We start from the raw sequence: 17,138 nt of genomic DNA on the forward strand, positions 1-17,138 counted from the left end.
CTGCAATGCGGACATCTCCACCCCTGCTTGAGGCAAAAATAAGTTATGCAGCAGTTGGTTTTCTCTCTTTAACCAACAAAACTCGACAGGGAACAAAAACACATTCTATTTTCTGGGGCTGACTTGTAAAGGCCCAGAGAGGGTGTTTGGCAAGTGATCAAATCTCCACTCTGAAACATGTTTTAACATGATAAGGGTTAATGGACCAATCAGCTTCTCATAGTTGTGACTACAGTTCTAATAACTATGGGAAAGGACCGAGGAACTTTTTCCATTGTTATTAGAACTGTTGGAGAAGGTACCCCCTTGTTCGCACCACGCGAACTTAGAACGATCATAGTTCTTAGAACGCCGTTTTGAGGGGCTTTTTTTAGCTCCTACTAGGCGTTTTCGCACTGGAGGAACTTTTCCATTGTTATTAGAACTGTTGGAGAAAGGATCCCCTTTCTCGCGTGTTCGCACCGCAGGAATTTAGAGCGATCATAGTTCTTAGAAAGCCGTTTTGAGGAGCTTTTTTAGCTCCTACTTCAGGCTAGGTACTTTCGCAGCGCAATAGGAACCCTGGATGACGTATGTGCACGGCGATTGGTCCAGACGAAGGCATCGGGCAATTGCAACCGCCATTTTTAAAAATCCGTGTGAAATATAAAGTCTTAGAAAGTCTTAAATTTAGTTTTTGATATTCCGGTCTTAAAATGTCTGGAATTGTAGGATGGGAGGCATGCTCAGTTTTTATGTTTTATTCTACCGGTAGCCTATTTTATATCCCAAAACAATGACCATTTCCGCAACGTCCAATACGTATTTGTCTGTACCTTAAAGAAGCAGCGTACACTCCGCTTCGCTAGGTTCTTGTGTGTCCGTGATCCGTATTTTAACTTAGAATAACGTATTTATCCAGCTTACGATTGCGGCGGGGGAAAGGAAAAAAAGCACGACGCTGCGAGCAATTAAGCGTCAGGCACAGGTGCTATGCTAGCACCCGAAAAGTACAATGCCCATCGAGTCGTTCACTGCCACTGCGGTGGCAAATGCAGGGGGACATTTTTTTTCCATTGGACTGGGTCTATCGCCTTAAAGTTTTATTTTCGTCAATGAAGGCAATTGTGTTATCTAATGTGCACTGAATATTTCTGTCATTCAAATTCAATAAAACTCAGTTACTGTGTGTACTGTACTCTAGTTTGTCGATTTCTTTTGCAGCTGAAATGGTATTATTTTTTCCTTTTAGAGGTATTTAAAAGGTCGTATAAGTCATTAAATTTGTACTTAAAAATGTGCAGCTACTCTGGTTAGCCTTGTAAACAGCTCTTAGTGTGACGTTGCTGTATCACCGTCGGTCGGCTTACGTCACTTCAGCGTTCCTACTGGCGGTGCAAATGCAAACAGAAAAAAGCCTTAGAACGTAGGCTAATTGGTTCTAGGGGGAGCTTCCCGGGGGGAAGTTCTTCTCGAATGAGACCCTAGAACTCTTCGGTCCGAAAGTGCCTTTTGTGAAGTCTATCTAGAGCAACCTTGGAATTGTTTTTGTGTTTGTTTGTTTGTTTGTTTTGTTTTGTTTTTTAAATAAAGAACTTTACTTAAAGAATAAGGTCTAAAATAAATTTCATTGTTAGCATTAGATGCTATCAATATGGTGGCTAATGAATTAATCAATCCATCTAACTGTTCCTCAGTATTGAAATATTGTGAAGATCTGAATCATGACTTTTGGATTAATTTATGTTTCATCACTTACACTAGTACATTTTACAGGAATCTTATGAGAGTATCATTCATATGTCTCATCATTATTATTGAAAGTTAAATTAAGTGTGAAACGAAAAAGAAATTCTGAAATGGTGAAATGTTTGGGTGACGATAAGGGCATTAAAGAAATGACAATAAATACTCAGGCAATGAGTATTAATGTGTTTGACTTTATGTTTACATGAGTTGATGTCAAATGCTCAAGAGTTTGTAACTAAGCTGAAAAGATTTCATTTTAAATGATCGTATTTTAAATAATGAATTTCTAGATTTATGCACTTGTATTTCTCAAATTGCTCGAATCAGTATTCTGACATCCATCAATCCAAATTTATCTTATTCAGCTGAGTGATGTCAGTATTGGGGGGGGGGGGGGGGGGGGGGGGGGGGCATTACTGGACACCAGAAACTGGTACATGTTTTGAATGCATAGCATCAAACAAAACAAATAAAATTACATAAAATCAGATCATATATATTACAAAAAAAGAATGGTTAGCAGAAATGCTATTTTTTAACAAGGAGAATCAAAGTAAAACAAAAGGGATGCATGGTAGTAGATAAAAGTCTAACTTGAAGCAAGACCAAAAAGAAGAGTCTAGAATTTTTTCTTAAAAGTATCACCGGATTCAAATACTTTCAAATACCCCAGACAGTGCCCGAACTGACCAAGAATTGTCCCTACATATGTCTTTGTCTTGACTCTCAGAACTGTTAAAAGGTCAGAACTAGAAGATCTGAGGATTGTAGAGGATGACAATTCACAGACGTTCATAACATAAACAAGCAAAAAACATTTCTTAAGTATGTGCAAATAAAATTCCAATAATATACAGAAAGAATGTGGTGTCTACTCACCTATCGTGTCTCACAGTTCCTCTTTTAAAAGAAGAGATATTTTTAAATATATTACTGACTGATTGACTGATCGACTGACTGACCGACTGACCGACTGACCGACTGACCGACTGACTGTCTGACTGTCTGACTGACTGACTGATTGATTGATTGATTGATTGTTTGATTGATTGGTTGATTGGTGGACTGATTGATTGATTGACTGATAGCTTTAATTTGTTATTTATTTATTTATTTCTGATCAGATCAGTGTGAAGGTATCAAAGTCCCCCACATGACAATTTCTTTTATTTTTCCTGTTTTTTACCACTGTTGTTTTTGCCTTGCCCTCTCACAATCGCAACAACTATTGGATTTACCATAATATTTTGATACCACTTACTAACAATCAGTTTCAGAGATGATGATGGATTTATTCCTCAGTGTATTGTTTTTTAAATACTAGAGCAGTTGTGAAATTTGACCTATCATCTGTGATGTCCCATGTATTTCTTGCTACATCAAATTTAATTTTTCTTTAGTAACTGCCATTTGCCTGATACATCATTCACCCTGTGGTACAGTCAAGCCCTTTTGTCAGCATCACTTTGCTCAAAATGACAGTGATAGACCACAAGAAAGACATGAAACAATGGGCTCTTATTTGACCTCTTAACAGTACAAAAAGGGTCAAGGTCATGAATAGTTAACTCACTCTGGATTGTGTACGCAGTGAGTGAAATAGTAAATCCATGTTAAATAGCGGTTCCATCACCTACACTGATCTCAAGTCAATTGTACATCCTGCCATTTTTAAGATAGTTAATATAAACATGGGTATTGACAAAGGCCACTTTGAAAAGTAGATGTAAATAGGTTGGCCAAATTACCCCTCTGTCAAAATGTTCCAAAATCCCATTGTAGCCCAACACTTAACTTGATGAAGCCCCAAAGGTATTGAAACATCATCTGTTTGTTTGTCACATTAAATGTGTCTTGAGTGTATTTCAATGTGAGAGGCACTATCCCTTTTTACCCAGCATAAGTCATATCATGACTGTTTTTTTTCATTTTCGACAGCTGTAGATCCCTGCTCTGCTTAGTCAGTGTGTGATTGAAACACAAGTTTCTATCCAAGTATGTTCCCCTTTTTTCTCCAAACTCTTATGTGGTTGTAAGTTGTGTCGTGTTTCAGTCATGTCAGTCCAAACCATTTAATTGTAAAAGTATGAGGTTATTTACGTTTTCCCTCATGTGCATGACAGGAAAGGCTTAATGATTATGTAAGCCTCACAGGAATTCCTCCAGTGTTAGCTTTACTACTATGTGGATCCTTTTTAGTGATTTTGAGGCCCTGTTTTGATGATCTGATCAGTTTTATGGGACAAATCTGGAGAAGATTTTTCCGGATTGTGCATTGATACCAACTGTTTCATTGAATTACAGCTTACGTGTTTAGCAAAATTTAAATGAATAGCTGGAAGCATGTCAATAGTTGTTCAGGGTCTTCTCCTTTGTTCTCAGTTGTGCACAGTCCATGGTTGTCATCCATTCCATTATCCTAAACTTTAGCCTCTTTGTGCTAAAATTTTTCACTTTTTTCAACACTAAAATGTTACCAGTGGACAGATTTTGTTTGTATGTGCAGGGCTTTTGATTCATGTAGTCTGATGTGGAGTAGTTAATTACGCACGATATGCACAAACAACTTGATGATGAATTTTCAGGTGGTACATGCTGCTAAGAGTACACTGCATTGGGAGGGTGCATATTGCACTGTTTGAACTGCAGCAAAATGGTTCCAAGTTCCAAAATAACCAAAGTGAAAACTAAAGATTAACATTTAATGTGGATTTACAACACATTACCAAAAGTTTTGGTGGTTGGATTGAATGAATTTCAGAAATAGTTAACCCACTCTTTGACCTTCACATCGGGCCAACAAAACTAATGTACAGATGGTCACCTTAGTCATTGTCTGTTGGAGGGGTGAAGGGTTTGGAAAGAATGCAAAACATTTAAGAACTGAGTTTGTTACTGATAGTGATACTGATGAGTTAGTTATTAATGTTAGTTTTGACATATAAAAGAGAGTAAAGAGAATTATCAAAAGCTGAAGAATTTGGGCAATTCTAGTGAGGTTCTACCATAACTCTAAATCTGATCCTGTGGCCTATCACAACATCTCACCAAACTCTACCTTATCATCAGTTTTCAGCAGATTAAAATCTAACATAGCCTATCACACTTTAGTATACTATTATATGTCAGCATCATTATCATTATACAGAACAGTATCCCTCAGTATTAGCCCTGCAAACACATCTGATGATGCTGGGTTCTCATCACAGACAGTATTTCCCACAGAGAGTATTTCATGACACTCCATTTATTTTCATAGAATTTCTGTTAAACATATGTACTGTTCAAATAAAGTGTGTGCTATTTGCACTAAATGATTTTTCTCAAAACCTGGGAAAGTTTCTCACCCCTTCTGAAAGACCCATCCAGTATCTAAATGGTGCCAATTTGAACGCAAATTTTGCTTTTTCAGAAGCCTGATCAACTCTTAACTCCTTAACTACGTCAGTGGGTAATAAATAGGCAACCAAAGCATTTATGAAATGGTGGAGATATATTCCTCAGAAAATGTTTTGCATGTTTGTATGTGATTACACAAGAATCTGAAATCCTAACCTCATTACACTGCAAAAAAAAAAAATAGTGCATTCATATAACCTTGGACAGAAAGCTGATTAAAGCACAACTATTTCTTTGTGACTCAAAATGGAGGAAGCAACACCGAATGGAACTTGCAATATTTAACAAAGCCACATGATGGAGACATCACACAATATATTAGACTGGCGGTAATGGAGTCGAGTTCACAAACTGAACTATTAAGGTGGCTGTGTTAACTGTGTGTTCTACAGAGAAGGGGTCAGTGTATGTAATGACTAAGTGTAGAATGAATTGGGTTTATATGATATATGGATCCATCCTGTCTTTTACTCTGATTTAGCGTTATGCACATCTAATACAGATGAGGACTTCACAACCACTATTGGCAAACTTTTATAAGTGTAATCTTCCACATTCTGTATTCAGTATCAATTCTCCTAAGTTCATAATGGCTCTTTAGACCACAAATTTGTAGCATGCCTTTTCTGCACATTTATTCAGCCACCACAAAATGAAACCTACATGCTGTGAATTTATGAATCAACCCAAGTCAGGAACATGCTTCCATAAAATATGTGATCTTTAATGGACATGTCTCCTGTCTCTTCATCAACATCCTAAAGGTTTGTTAATGAGGCACAGTATAACAGTAGGGAGTATAACAGTATAACAGAATAACAAAAGGGAGAGTTCCATCTTTATTGTATTAGGAGATCCTCATAGAGAACCATGTGTAGACCAGAGAGGAGGTAGTAGGACACGGAGGAGAACATGGTGTTCTGTTTGTAAACTCGAATCAGCTTACACCTCATGCCCTGGAATCACTGTCAGATTCATTGGCCCAGTGTGTACACATCTCACTCAGACAAAGGGAATCCCATATAAGTTCAGAAACATTTAAGCCCACTGGGCTCCATCCAGTGTGTATGATATGGTTATATGCTTTCATATGATAATGCAAAACATTTAAGCTCTCCAACTATTCAGAGTACTGACTCAGAAATACCCCATCGCCTCTGTTTGGCATAAAAACAAGTGAACAGCTATTTTACAACATTTGAGAAAATAATTGGTAAATTAAAGTGAAAATGAACATCATGTACAGAGGTGAGACCTGGATGTGGCCCTTTGAAGATTCTAGCCAATTGTACATCTAAAGAAATTATGCTTTGGTTCCCTTTGTCACTTGTTTAGATCCCATTTTTCTGCATGGACAAGAGATTTGGAGAATTGCATATCTAGTTGCTGGCTATAGTGGTGTCACATAAGATGGAGATCCCCTAATTGGTCTGTGGTTTAATGTCATCCCTTATATGATCGGCATGGCACATCACTGTGATTATTTTACTCATTGTAATTACTCCTGGTGCAAAACCTGGTCAAGTCTAAAAAAATCTAATAGTATTGCATGTCTACATTGGTCATTTGAAAACTAAAGTAAACTAAACAACAGGGTCAGTAGTCAGATTGTGGGGGCCTTGGGAGTTAATGTCAAGTGTATAACTGGGTAGAAGAGTCTAACGTTAGTTAGAGGCCCCATCAACCACTGACTGAGAATTAACCTAATACCGTCTCATAGGTGTAAGTGGAATTGAGAATAAAAACCTAAATAAATAATACTACACTCAAAATTTCTATTCACTGTGTAACATGTAGTCTTACCTTTAATATTATCTAAGGAATAAAATGCTACTTAAAATAGTATTTAATTTTTGTAGGGGTGCCTGGATGGATTGTGAAATGTAGAAATAAAATAAATATTACTATATATATATATATATATATATATATATACATAAAGTTACAGTGCCTGGCTTCTCCAGCAGTGGTCTTGTTTATTGCTTGGTAAAATTCATTCTCTAAAACACCTATAACATCTTGCCCTTTTATATACTGATGAAAGGCCACATCACAGGTCATGGAGCAAAAAGAACCTATTCTTTCTGCCATGTTAGAGGCTGGGATACACACAGACAACAATATTTCTCTGTAGGAGATATTGTGTCCAGAGGACATAAAATGTTGCTACTTGAAGTGTAACTAAGAACATTTAGCTGGGTTTTTTTTTTTAAGTGTAAATGGTGAAAAAAAAGTGTTGTGATGTCGTGATGTATTGTTGTTTTAATGGTTCATTTTTCTAGCATTCAGATTTAGATATTGAATGACCACTGAAAACTCAGTTGTCCTCTGAAGTTCGATTGTTAAAATAAGGAAAAACATTAGTTTCAAACCGAGCCAAATAATGCAAAATCCTTTGTAGCCAGAGTCTGTGGTGGGTAGCGCCAGACGGCCATAAATTGTGGATGGCAGAAAGTTAAAGGTTGGGCAATGTGGTTCAGACCAGACTGACCCCTGGGGCAGGTGAGCCAGACATCACACAAACCCAGATTCTCACAGGACCCCCCAAATGGATGGAGACCACCAAATTTCTTCGGTATTCTTAATAGTCTGACATTAATTTTCTCTCAACGCAGTCTACATGCCTGATGTTTCTATATCTTTCTCCAGTGAAACAGCCATTGCCTTTAACAGCATAGAGAGATGGATGGTTTGGATGTTATGAATGGGTCACAGAGAGTGTAGATTGAAAAAATGACTAACCTTTCAAATGACAGTTAAACTGGGACAACTACAGTTCTATTTACACGTAAGCCATTGAGAGAAAATTCAGCAAATTAAGCACTCACCTTCTATTTGACAGTCTGTTATATTGTGTTGAATTAGTACAAAAATACTTTTAAAATGATTCATTTATTTAAGCAAAATTGTGTTGCAGATATTCACACCTGTGCACAGTACGTTGTTGTGTGGGACATTACACTACTTTTAAGTGTTATTGTTGTGTTCTGCTGCGTTTCATGAGAGAAGTGAGAGAGGGATTACTGAACAATGCTTCATGAAAAATGCTTCAAATATTTCATCTTTGTTTCCAGGCTGCTTTAAAATTTCAGTTGTGTTGAGATGAGTAAACTAAGGTGACCAGTTTCATTGTCAGTTAAGAATTTTAGATTTAATTTATGTTTGGAACAATGATCCTACTGAAAGAGTCATTTATGTCCAAGTTCCTTGATGAAGTAAAACATGGCTTTAACTTTGGAGCTGTACAAATGAGCCTCAGGGCTAGTTAATGCCAAGCATTCCAGTGACATTAAATATCTACATTTTCACAACACTGCCTCTGACATAGAACCAGAGTGTGACCATAGTAACTGGTTACAAAGCCTATAAACAAACATGTTTTTTGTTTTTAAGGAATCTCTCTGAGAGATTAATCTGTTGATGCTGGTATGATAAGAAAGATGTTGTTGTCATTGTTGTTGTTGTTTCTTTGTTTTCTTTAATCTCCAGATGTAACCATGCGATTTGGTTTTTCAGGCCCCCCATCTATGTTGGAGCAAGATGAACTTGTTTTCTCTGTGAGAGATATTCTGAGGGTATAATTTCTCTCTGTCCTACATGACATAGCTGAAGACTACACACCAGTAGAGGGCAGCATAATACAATGGTAAAAGAACCTAAACCATGAGATGAAAAGATCACTAAATTATTTAAACTGAGGTATATTGCGCTCTTCTTGGTATGTTGACATAGGAACAGAAATACCATATATAAACTCAATATCATCTTGTAGAGTTCATATTAAACCATTTCTTTTGCCACTGAATAACTATCACATGCTACTGCAATGACCATTTCTCTGTCCATATGATGTGTAGAGCTAGAGCAATGATGAAATGAGCCAAGAACTCATCTATGGTCTTTTAATGGCTCTAACCTCCATCAACATGCTTGTAACACGAGCCTCACTGGGGAGAAAGGAACACATAGGCTATGTGTATGCATATGTGCATGTGTGCATGTGTGTGTGTGTGCATGTGCGTGTGTGCATGTGTGAGCGTGTGCGTGTGCATGTATGTGTGTGTGTGTGTGTGTGTGTGTGTGTGTGTGTGTGTGTGTGTGCGGAAAGAAAAAAAGAAGGACCATAAAGACGGAATGTAGGTCTAGCCAGTGTGTGATGTGATTGTTAGCAGAAATGTGTCAACCCTGAAGTCCACCACCCCAGAGCCCTGACCATGTTGTGGAGTTGTGAGTGAGGAGCGAGGTGTGGGGGGACAGTGCTGCTGAGCGGTGCAGTGCAGCATGGCCCCAGATACCTTATCGGGTCTGTCCATAGTGGAACAAGCATACAGCCTTCAGAGGGTTGGCAGTGGCAGCAATGAGAGACCTTACGTCTGTGTGTACCCAAATCAGGCCTTGTCCTACACTCTTTAATGTCTTTGAGCCCAAAATCCAACCTTCAAAACTGCTCCTCGATAAGTCTTGACTATTTTGGTATTGAGCGAGACCGGTATGAGTAAACTGACCCAGACCTTGCTGCAAGGAGGAGTGAGGACGCATTAGCCAAAATGATAGACGAGAGTCACATCTAATCAATACTGTTAACTGTTTTTACCACTGTATGATTTATGTTACAATATCACATGTGTCTATTTAAATTAGACTTTAGTTTTCCTCTCCCTCCCTTTCCCCATAATTAACCGTTTACAAAACTGATCCTGGATCCACTGTGTCATATTGTATTTACACACTTGGTGGTCATTGAAGAAAAGAGATCTGCCGCCTTCACTAATTGGGGACATTTATTGTTTCAGTTGTTTTGTGTGTTTCTGCATTTAGTAACGAAGCAGAATCGTTCTTGACCTCCATTTTAAATACTGAAAACATTTCTTCATTTTTTTTTTCATCTCTTTATTTTTCTGGGTCTCCCTTACAGGCAGACAGACAAACATAAAATGAAATACACCATACTTTCAAACAGTAACACACCACCTTTTTCTGTCCTGCAATTTAGGTCCCCATTTCTCAGCGCTTCCCATCCTGGGTCTTGCTTCTAAATGTCTTTCATTTGGAGTCATAGATAGAATGATTCCTGAAAACCCAGTACTTTGACCACCTGGCCAGAAAGGACTCCTCACATCATCCATCCATCACCCTTGATGACTCACACAGATGCACACATGCACATAATAAGGCAGTCACACAACCTTGTAGGATAAATGCAGTCAATCCATTCACATAGAAGCATAATACTTAAAAAAAAAAAACAAAAAAAAAACAATGCACCATATGCTGATACTGAACTGATAGTTCCTGGATTATTACTTTTTTCATGAACTCAAACTTACTTCTGGGTTTGTTGTGTGATTGTTGTAAATGAAATGGACAAAGAATATGCAAGAAAACATGATCAAAATGTGAATCAAAGTAAAAAAAAAAAAAAAAGAAGAACAGGAAAGAAGGAAGAAAACACTGATTCCTCAGTTCAGTTTATTGAAAATTTGTAATTGCAAAGTGGTTTGTCAAACAAAATGTTTGTGAATTAAATTGCAAAATCAGTAACTAAATTATGTTCCTTTTTGTTGAAATATTTCTTCTGTTCGTCCTACTGTGGCCTGTGTGTTTACATTTTAAAGTACACTTTGATAGTAAATGATTCTGAGGCAATGAATGCTTTCTTTTCAAAAACAAATGTGACTCAGCAATTAAAATACAGCAGTAATGATTGTTATTAATGCTTTGTCATAATCTGATGGTGTCGTGATTTCTGTTGGCTTTTTGTATGGTGGAGACAGACCACATGGAGAGTTATGTGACTATGATGGTGAACCTCCTGCTGGAGTAAATAACTGAACGGACGTACAAGAAAATAGCCAGTGTTTGTGGTATAATTATGCCTTCAGTTAAGTTTTCTGAAGTCAGTTCAGTGAAATGTATGGTTCTAGTTTGTTCCCGTACCTAACATTCTAATCATAAGAATTATGGTTACGTAACACATTTTGGTTTGGTTTTGTTTGTTTTGTTTTAGCAATGTTTCTTTGTTTGTATTTTTCATCTTGTCTATATATGAGAGTCCTCTCTCTCTCTCTCTCTCTCTCTTTCTGCTTGCTCTGTGTGTGTGTGTGTGTGTGTGTGTGTGTGTGTATGATGTTATGTGATGTGATGTTATGTTATGTGATATTTTGTAAAAGAGTTTATTAACTTTTTTTTTCATTTTTTCATTAATAATTAATTCATTATCTCTGCTATATTTGTTTCAGTGTTACAACTGTACCAATGGTAAATATGTGACAACTCCTAAAGTATAATGTGACATTTTTTCAGGGGTTACATGTTCTAACTAAGAGTCATGTCTGTGCTTGCTGCTTATGCATTTATTGCACCATAAACTTCATTCATTTCGTTCCTGGCTTAAGTAGCAAACAGGGTAACACAAGAGATATGGTTCATTGATAACTAGAATATAAAGTTTATCGCAAATTTTAAGTTGGCTTGAAATAGCCAGGTGTATAGCATTCACAACAGTCTTTGAAACCTCCATAGTAGTAAAGGTAACATTAGTTGTAAATGTGAGTTTTTTTTAATAATAAGTAGTAAATACAATAATATATTAATAATACACTAATATCACAATTTTGTAGTAATACGGAAGAGTGACGATGTCTTGTAATTCAGAGAACTGCAGAAGTATTTATGTTTTATATCAGAAGATGAGGAGGGATGAAGAGATGCATAGAACAGTAGAAAGGATATGGTAAATTAATGGATTAGTAAATTAATGGAAATTAGTAAATTAATGGAAGGTACAGTAACAACAGGTATCACAGCAACAACTGCAATACTAGATTTATTTGTGAATACAGGCTGTTGGGTAAGATGGATAATTATAAAAGATGCATGAGTGGAAATATATGAGAAAATAGGGGTTTATGGACATTTTGTTGTAATTAGTAAGAATAGTATGTTGAGTTAGAATTGTAGAGCAGGTTGAAATGAGTAGGCCTATGTTTAACAGACCCTATAGAGCAATTTAAACAGAGTCGCAATGGTTGAAAGGATGAAAAATGGTAACATAAAAGTGTCAAGGAAGGATGGATGGAGGAATCAAGGAAGCCATGGAATAACAGAATGATAGGTAACAGAGCTTGTGAGATGCAAGGTGAGTTCATAGTGATGGTAATAATTGGAGAGGTATATTTATTTCTGAGTAATGACAGTTTGATTGTTTGTGAGAAGGAGTAAAGAAAAGATGATGGCTGATAGTTTTGAAACAATAAGCAAGAGGAGTATGTATAAAAGCGAGTTTAGAGATTTAAAAAGTGTAATTATCTAGATTGAGGTTCAAGGGGCTGAATGGAAGAAGAGGACATGAGCTACAGGTAAGGGAACCGAGTAGCTCTGTGGTAAGAGGCTCTGTGGTAATATATGCCATATTGATCTATTGATTTCTGGCAAAATATGTTCAAATCGACTTATTCATGAGGACTGAGTGGTATGAGACATTATGACATCATCAAATGCAGGTGTTAACGTCGAGGGACTTTTGATTTCTAAACTTTCCAACGATGTAAGTGTGTGGATTTTTTTTTTCTCGATATAAAAACGAAAATATCTTGTTAATGATTACGAATATCAAAAGCCCAGTCCACAACTATTGGAAGATATGTTATCTTGATATGTGATCTTGAAATCACGACGACTACGACGACGACGACGAAGACGACGACGGCGAAGAAGAAGAAGAAGAAGAAGAAATATTTAAAAGGCTTAGTTTTTATAAGCTTTTATAAGCTAACTTAATAAAAACAATTACCCGGACAGTCCACATCTTTACAACAACATCTTGCCTTCAAATTATAGAGCAAAATGTTTTAGAATCGAGGGCAAAACAATTTCAGTAACACAACGTCCCAGAAATGCACCGTTGTTTTGGGATACTTGTGCTGTACGGAGTGTTTTCTACAACGGGTATCACTGATCAAAAGGGTCGCGGAGTTTCTCTTAGTTGTGTAATGACGGAAAGTTAATTCAGCCATTTTAGTTCAGTGACCAACTCCAAAATAACTTACTCTGCAACTATATTCCAGTATTAAAATTTAACTTCATCTGATGTGATGTATTTAAGCGTATCTGATAATAGGGCTGACTTAATTTCAGAGAAGGGTATTTTGATGACATTCAAAACTGCTGATTCTGCACTCTTGTCAGATTCATAAAATTAAAGCCTTCAAAAATTTATGACAAGAAATGCCAAGCATTGTCCTAATGAATCTGTAACGAAAGTATCATTACTCCTTTTGCTGTCATCAGCAAAAAGAAACCTAATGTTTAGGTTTTTCCGATAAGAAAATGTACCAATTTCACTAACATACTGTCTTTACAGTTTCCACTGCAAATTTAGACCTCGCTGTTCAGAAAACACTGTCGGGTTGCGTCAGCTCTTGTATGATTTGGTTGTTTGGGTAAGCATTTTTCAAAACGAGCACATTCATCCCTTCCATTTTCAACTTCAAAATATTTCGTTCTGTTGCCCTTCGCTGAGTTAGGCCTGTACTACAATGTGAGTGTATCAAAATAAAGCAACCCAACACCAAGAGGTGCAGTGACAATTATAAACTACGATTTAAAAATGTTGCTTAATTGATACCTCTAGCAGTTATATCGCAAAACAAGAGTCGTTTTAGCTTGAAGTGATTACGTTCCTTTAAATAACGCTGCATTCACATTCACGAAATAAACTGTCACGCTGGAAAAGAGGAAAGAAAAATTATATTTGAGAGAGAAATGAAGTAGGCTACATTTGCTCTTGAACTCACTAACCTCATCCCTTGTTTTTACAAGCTGCAATCCAAATAATGTCGGATAAAGACGACATTGCTCTTGTTGCTCTGCATTTCCACGAAAAAAAAAGAAAAGAAAAAATGCGTGTAGATAGCTTTTTATGGACACTCACAGATACATGTTCAATACAGTGGGCATACGTACATCATATAACACTTTTTATAAAACTTCTCCACCTACCTTGACCATCGTTGTACCTCTAGCATCTTGTTCATCTGCGATTCCTGGATGTGAGATAGACTACCAGTCATGGAAATTAATGTCATATTAGCATAGATTGCTAATGTCCGTATTCACTTAAATTGATGGCTGCTACTTTTGAAGTAGTAGTTGTGCAGAGTAGCCTATCAGTGCTGCAGCTGCGATATAATTAAGTGGACGTTACAGAACACAGAACATTTGTTGCAAAAAATCAAAAACAAACAAATAAAACAACCTACAGCATTTAGCCTATATACTTACCTGCAATTGTGTGATGGGAATGGGTAATAATGAACAGTGCACGAGTTCGCATAGATTATATTGATGCAGAACATGCATCAAGAGTCTGCTAGCCCTTTCGACAATGAAGGTTTCGATGCTGAAAATCCGTTTTCCTGTTTTTTCTTTTTAATATTTATTTTATTTTCATGTTTATTTTAAAAGTATTTCAATGTATTAATCTTCATAGTCTCGTGTGGTTTTCTCGGTACACGATATGCACTGGTGATGTGTTATGCTATACAGTACATTCGATTTGTTGACTGAAGACATATTTTGAGTCACACATTTCTTTAAAGACTCTCTTGATTCTTTAAAGACGACCTATCTGTAATGAGAACATCACCTTGTGGTTTCATTCACAAGTAATTCAAGCAAAATACAGAATGACAGAACAGTGCAAGGAGTGATTTTACAAGAAAACTTCCCCGATTTATTTAACAGTAGCGATGAATTTAGGGGTGCCCATAACAGCTGTCTCTCTCCCCCCAGTGAGTTTGCTTTGTTCGGTTAAAGTGAACGCAAAAAAGGTGACGCCTGAGTATATCGGGGTTAGTCTACGACTTCAGATCCATGATAAGCACTGTATTGTTGACCCCTCGTCTACTAGTATGTGTTATCGCCATGTTACTACACTATTCACCCCTTACTCCTTATTCAGCATGCCAGTTGTTCGGTCAATGGTGAGAAAACTTACCAAATGTTATTCTGAGGCCATGACTTAATTTCTCCTCTCCCTCCTTGCGGCACACCTCTGTTATAGATCCACGTCAAACTATCTCTGTTTGGCTGTGATAATGGACTATTTTTCCTCTGAAGACATCGAAACAAGAGAGCTAATGTTTGCGGCTCCGGCAGGAGTGATACGGAGTTCATGACAAATCTCTGTTCGAGCTCAGAGCTCGGCGCCGGTGAGCTTACGATGCGTTTTTGCTGCTTTATTATTTGAAATCTACATTAGGGTGCAGTATTTTTCCTTGTAAACCCTGCTACATGTTATCAATTGCTGCATCTAGTAGTCCAGTTCATCTCGGAGAGATTGGTTGAAGTGTGACCATGTTGCGAATGCTATGCTCCGCTCAGCGTAAATTTCGTTTCATTCACTGAAGACCACACAGGTGACCTCTTTCAATGCTTTGACGAGTCAGACTTCTACAAAGAAGTGTTTTTTGATTTGTGGTGCATGCTTCAGACAAATTTACTTGTTATGAGTGAAGCTATTAATTCATCAGTCATGCGTTCTCCAATGCTTTTTTGAATGTCCTCTATTGGATCCATCTTCATAAGTAAGTCTCATTAGATGAGTCCTGGACAGACTGAAATGTAAGTCTGTAGTGTATGAGCGTGTTGCTTGGAGAGACATATTGCATCTGGATTTGAAATGACATGTCAGTGATATGTTGCCGTCTGCAACATACACTCCATCAGATCACAAATATCACAGTAGTAACACAGCTTTAAGACTGTGGTCAGCCATCTCACTTGCGGTCCGAGCAAAAAATGTGGCTAAAGCCTTGAATAAGTGGGTGGGGGCTTGCTGCTAATTGGCACGGGATTAAATAACATTTTAAAAATCTGACCAGTATAGCATTTGGCCAGAATAAAATATCCCAATAAAGCCAGCTGCTTATTCACAGAAGTTTTATTTTTGGACGTAATTTGTAGGCTTAAGGAAAGAGGATTAATTACAAGTAAACTGTAACAAAATACACTCTCTATTCTAAACTTGTGTTTTAAAATTGTCTCTGCAACACTGTGACACACAAGTTGCATTCAAGATTGTTTGTGTTGACAGAAACGCTGCAGTGAATATTGAAGCATCTCTACAGATAATATTTATTTCTTTGAAGTGACATTCATCCGGGCAGTATTGATTGGTCTCATGCCTCTTGCCACAATTATCAATTCGAGTCTGTGCCTACTCAACATGCCGGTTTACCTTGTGACCCATTCCAAGATAGCTCATGAAAACAAATTTAGACGATGCACTAGATAAGAATCACTCTCTGCTTCCTGGCTCTGTTTGTTAACAATTTTATCAATGCAATTTGTAACTAATACATTTTGCGGTCCTTGTGCTTTGCACATGGTTTGGAAATCATGTTCCTGGGGGCTTTCATCTTGAGGCTTATCTTGCTGTTTTGCGCGTTGTCACAAGTACTCCACCAAGTTGCTCACGTTAGCAGACATTAGAATTTCTCCACGAACAGCGACAAGACACTGCAAATACAACCGGCAAATGCGATAAGGCCTAATTTATCACGTTTAAAATATTTCTAAACGTTCTGGAGGCTTAACGGTAGGAAGCACTATGTTAATAAATTTAGCTATTTCAAATTGTAACTTACTTCTAAGATATGCACTGTTTTAGGTGCTAAATATCTACTATGGAGTTATCATTACGATTATAGCAATTCACCTACTAATAGATGTGAGACTGCAATGTATTGATAACTGGTGCATTTACAATAGGTCCTTCAGAAAAGCAGGATTGGATTTTTTCTAAGGCGGAGGGGGCTTTAGAGAGGGGGTGGAGATATGGAGGTGAGCTTTTCTGACGAGGACCAATGCTGTTGAGGCACAGATTCTCCACATTGCGAGTAGGCCAAACTCACTACGTTGTTCGTATCAGCGCTTCCGTTTTGCACAACGCAAGGGTTGACCAGCGGAGAGCAGCAGCAGGAGAGAGGGAGCGAGAGACACGCAAAAAG

Source organism: Chanos chanos, chromosome 3 (genome assembly GCF_902362185.1).
Source record: "Chanos chanos chromosome 3, fChaCha1.1, whole genome shotgun sequence".
NCBI classification, from domain to species: Eukaryota; Metazoa; Chordata; class Actinopteri; order Gonorynchiformes; family Chanidae; genus Chanos; species Chanos chanos.